General features: G+C 47.2%; 1 long non-coding RNA gene across 1 annotated transcript; it reads left to right on the top strand.

The window, feature by feature from the left end:
• Nucleotides 1-3,152: 3,152 nt before the first annotated feature.
• Nucleotides 3,153-4,976, top strand: LOC134172596 (uncharacterized). The gene is made up of 3 exons (XR_009967964.1): nt 3,153-3,399; nt 4,191-4,337; nt 4,747-4,976. It is a non-coding gene; the product is annotated as an uncharacterized LOC134172596 (long non-coding RNA).
• Nucleotides 4,977-5,218: the final 242 nt, after the last annotated feature.

Genomic DNA, 5,218 nt, shown 5'->3' with positions numbered 1-5,218 from the left:
TTCCCTTTTTTTTTCCTCTGCGAACAGCATTTGGGGACACAGATTGACTGAAAGCTGTGATTCAGTATAAGCAGCACCATAAATAGACTCCAAATGACCCAACAGGAGCCTGGTACCCACTGATGGATTGAAAACACTTTTCTCACTCCTTCCCATGATAAAAAGAAGCCACCTGCTTTTGCACACCCTCAACAAGCACTGCCTGATAGGGCTCTGCAGCAAACTCCCCATTCCCTTGCTCCAAAGCTCCTCTTCTACCCACCTTCAAGCCCTTGACACCCATGCCGTGTCCGTATCTCCTCCACTGAACTGCTGCTGAACAGCGTCTCCCTCCTCATCTTCAATATGAGTTTGATTCTCTGCTGTGTCACTGGAGGGGGTTGTAAACTGCCAGGGTTGTGTTGTTTTAGTGGAAGTAATATCCCTCATCTTCCAGACTCCTCCTCCCTTGTCTTATCAGTTCTGTATAAGGAGATCTTGTCATCTCTCAGGAGGTAGCTGATAAACCGGATGGGATGCTCAGTCCCTTCATGTAGAACCACTGATGCCAGCAACTTCACCCTGGTCACACGGGCACAGTCCTCATTCATCCCTGAGACTTTTTACACCTTCTTTCCTATTATCGTTAGCAATTCCCGAGCAGAAGGAACTGTGAGGTTAAAATGGGAACAAAACCGGGTGTTTGGGATTTTTGGTGACCCTGAGCCTGGCTGAACTCAGAAAAGATCCACTTTCCATTGCTTGATTTCACAAGAAAGGCTTCAAGAGAACAGCCCTTTCATTGCTTCTTCACCCCTTCTTTGTCATTAAAATAAGAGATGCTTTACAAGTCACCCACTCCTTTTATTCCTGCCCTGTAAGGCAGGAACTACATGCGTTTCCCTGAACTACAAAGCACCTAAGGGAAAGAAGGCTCTCCAGAAAGGCTCGTTTTCTTTAGGTTTCTACCTAAAGCATCTTCTAAAGGAGAGTCAGCAGTACAGCTGGGACATATCAAGCCTGCCAGGAAAGAAAAGCAATTGGCAGAGACCACTGCACAGTCCAGATGATCCCATATTCCTGGGTTTAAATGCATGCTCCCCCCCTCCAGAAGTTCAAGGGTATTGAGATCAGATGTTTTGATTGACCTCATTATATACAGAGGAACCATCTGCAAAAGCTCAGATCTGGCTCCAGGCTTCTTCCAAGTCCAGGTCTGGGATTTTGATTTGAACCTCTGCCTAACTCATTCAGCCTCTGCCAGGGCACAATGTAAGCGTGGTGCTGGATACCAAGAATCCTTTTGCTAACAGAAGTACTGGACCAGATCGTCAGCAGAGCTCAGCTCTGATTCTAAATGCCTGTTTCTGGCCTGATGTACCCGCCATCCTACTGCTTTTCTGCACACCCTACCTGCTCCTCCCTTGCCTATTTTACACCTAGCTGCACTAAGGAACCTATCTGAATATCTACTAATAGAGTATACTGCTTGAAAAGCAGTAGTGATGCATATATGGACTAAATCTACTTGTGCAGGTACGTGGCAATCGATCCCTTTCAAACTGAATATGGGAGATCAACAGATCCAGCACACTCCCAGATTCCCTGTAGGTCTTGCACAGGCAAAACATCTCATACACAGCCAGCAGCCATGACTAGAGGCCTTTTCTCTTTGCTTTATTCCTAGGAAAAGAGAATTGCATCTTTGAGATCCCACTGACAGCCATCCTTCCTTAACAACTTGCTTGACTCAACACAGGCCATGCTCTTGAGACTTGTTAAGGGAGGGGTGGGAAAGACATCTCTACCCTGTTCTCTTCCTTCCTCCTTTCTTTAATCAAAGAAAGAAAACAGGGAAAGAAAATAGAAGAAGAGGAGGAGGGGAAGCAATAGCCCCCTCCTCCCCGCTCCTTGGCTTTCTCCTCTATCTCCCTGGCTGTCGGATGCTCCGACATTCCTTGCACGTAAGTGTTTTGCTTCAAAAGTTCGAGGAAGAGAGGGAGAAAGAGAAGCCGCATTGCACAGTCCCTGTTGATAAGGTTCAAAGCAGGCAGAGACGCCTCAGAAGCACATGCAGTCTCTGCCTCTCTCCGTGTTACAAGAGAAAAAAGAGGAGCTAAATTCCATGGCAGACTCTGCTTTCTCCTGCCGCTGTTATCTTCCCTTGCACACGGGCTGGAGGTAGGGAGGAGATAGGAACTGTCCTGTTTGCCTTGCAGTTTCTCACTACCCTCAGCCCCCTTTGAAATGTTGTGTCTAAGCTGCTTTTGCACTCCTGGTTTTCAGTGGCAGAAGGAAAGAAGGAATAACGCATGGACACGCTTGTGCGCTGAGACCTTGTTTAAAGCCTTGTAAAGCTTCCCAGAGGCTGCGTTGAGCCCAGCTGAGGTTACTCAAGGAAAAGCCATGCCAAAAGTCATCCTTGCTGTTCATATTTCCCCAACTTTGTCATTATCTGACTTTCCCCTTCCTCTACCCCTTCATAAATCCCTCTCATTCTCCCTCCCTGCTTAGCATTGAAGCAGCGAGGAAACATCACTAAGTCATCACCACATTACTCAGCTGGGGAACCCAGCCAAGAATGCTCTGGCCTAGCAAAATGGTCCCAGCCATCTGTCTGTCTGTCGTGATGGAGGAGAAACAAGCACACGGAGAAGAACCAACACACACATTTATTGAAAAGAAGGAAACCCAAGAGCCATGGAAGTCAGGAAATAGCGACCAGAACCAGCAGTCACAGGGAATACTGATGTGGAGTTTCAGTCGCTTCACTGTGATATTTCAGGTGAGCCCAGTGAGCTAAAAGCCTTCCCTTTATTGCCTTCAAAGGGGAATTAAAATAGCCAAGAGATTGGTGGATGGAAGTCAGTAAAAGTTAAAGAGCTCATGAGACTGGCTCCTCACTTCCCATCTAATAGGAGCATCGATCTGCAGTGTCCCTGCAAGGGCAACTTAGGACAGGTCCAGCTGGCACATGGGTTTAGTTTATGCTTTCCCTTTGAAGTGATGGGGACTCAGGTGTTGGGTGGCCACCTTGGGCTCTACAAGTGAACCATATCAGGTCTTGCTCCTGTGAGGAGCCTCCCCCCTCACAGGTGAGGTACATGGATCATTGGAGCTGGTGTTTATAACTGGCCAAGCAAAGCCCTGCCTCCATCTCCTTCTCTCTTCTTAAGTGATGTAAAGCCTGTTGGGAGTAATGCAGGCCCTTCTAGCTATGTGGGGTGGGCTTCTGCTTGTGTGGTCCAGCTTATGGTAAACAAGGCTTTGAGTGTCTCATCCCACTGTGAGTGACGAGGACAGAGCTTCAGTGCCTCTTGGAACTGATCAGTGAAGAGTTCTTTGAAGTTTGCATCCTGAATGCCTTTTTGCTGTTTCTGTGCCCTTCAGCTGAAGAGGAGGCCACAAAGGAGGCTGCAGGTATGAGGTGGGGGCTGGATATGAGGGGACAGAGAGGATTTACCTCTGCAGTGAGCATCAGTATGTTTATCTCTTTTCTTACTCTTGTATTGACTGCCTGAGATTAGTTAACATCTCTGAAGTGGCTTTTGAGGAACACACAAAATGGGTTTGTCAAAATAGGAATGGGAAGAAAGGCCCTCAGTGTTATCAGTGTTTACTAGTGCAAGCTGGTGAGGGAAGAAAAAACCTTGTCTTAATCCCAGGCTGTTCACTATATCCAGATTGTCACAGAGGTAACAATTTATACCAGGCCTGAAGAACTCCTTCCTATGCAGTGATGGAGATTATTTGCCATGCACAGTCACTCCAGGGGGGCACTGGAACCTGCAGGCTGTTTTTAGCCTGTTGTAACAGACAGCAGAGCAAGGAGGGAGCATCTTCAACTGAAAGCAATAGAATAGTCCCTGCTGCTCCTACCTGCGTTTGGTCCCAGCACAGTGAAAAGCTCTTGTATCCCTTCCTGGGTGTCTTCCCATCAAAAGACAGGAAATTTGGGAAAGCTCTGGTAAGTGAAGACCCAGTCCAGCTTCTCCTTGGCCTGAATGTCTAAAGATAAGAGCTCCATTCATTTAAAAGATAAGGGTAGTTTTACTGATGAGTTCTCTCCACGTTCAAGGCTTTCACCCATATGATGAAGGGTATCGCATGTGCTGGATGCTGATCAGTGCTTCCCTAACCTGCCCCAGAGGTGCTGCTGAGGGATGACTTACGTTGAAAAGAGCTTAGTAGAGAAAGCCTTAACTTTATAGAAAGCCTTTGAGGGGAGAGCAGTGGCTGCTCTTCCCAACAGGCCAGCTCCTGCTTCAGGAAGCTGACTGAGCCACATCTGTGATTATACCTTTGATTTAGCTGGGAAGATTCGTTTGACACCTGAACCATGAATTCCCAGTCTGAGGGTGAATATCCATGGTTTATGTCTTTAAAGTCATCCCCACGACGCAGTGGGAGAGCTGGGTGCTCTGGAGCCTCTCTGTCCCCCCTAACCTGTGAACAGCCTTTGTATGGAGGACCGTTTATCTGCACCATGGTCAATCCCTGTTAGCAGTGTGATGCTGGGGAACTTCTTTGTGAATTACAGTCGTCAAGAAACAGCACAGAAGTCATTTGCCCATGGGGAAAAAGGGACAGAGAAAAGAGATGGGGATCTGCTGGGGATGGCTCTCTGCAGCCTATGGTGCCAGTTCTGCATTGCAGCAAGGGCATTTCACAGCCAGAGGAGCAATACTGCAGAGCAGCAGGATACCTGGGAAGTGAGTCTGAACTCATTTCTTGGGTACCTTCATCCCTTCCCTTTCCAACTCATAGGTACAGGAGTTGAGATGCAGACTTCAAACTTGTAATGGAGCCATTTGGGAACACATAAACCACAATTCAGGATCTAGTTCCTCTGACTGTGCAGTTAAAAGAAGCATTTAGGGCAGAAGCACAGCTTGCTATAGAACAATAAAGATTGGAGACTTGGACTTTGTCATCTGTTGTGAGTTTGCTGACCAAGCAGTGAAATAGCAATGAACTTTGCAGCAGGTAAAAGCAAACCCATGCTGGTTACTGCTGTATATTCACAGCTGGCCTCACCCAGCCTATCTTGCCTGTGGGCATGAGCTCAGCCTGTTCTGCAAGTTGCTGAGCTCCTGATGCCAAACCCAAGCTCCTGCCCATCACATCTGAAGCAGCCATTTCAAAGTTAAACATCTAGGTCTGTTTTCAATTCTTCCTTCAAATACCAGCAGTGATTGTAGCACATTACGGACTAATCGCCTGTCAAATTTAATTTCTT

Source organism: Pezoporus occidentalis, unplaced genomic scaffold, assembly GCF_034315485.1.
Source record: "Pezoporus occidentalis ecotype Australia unplaced genomic scaffold, CSIRO_AGI_Poc_V1 ctg114, whole genome shotgun sequence".
NCBI lineage: Eukaryota > Metazoa > Chordata > Aves > Psittaciformes > Psittacidae > Pezoporus > Pezoporus occidentalis.
The sequence above is the reverse complement of the archived record's forward strand: the minus strand, read 5'-3'. Positions and strand labels throughout refer to the sequence as shown.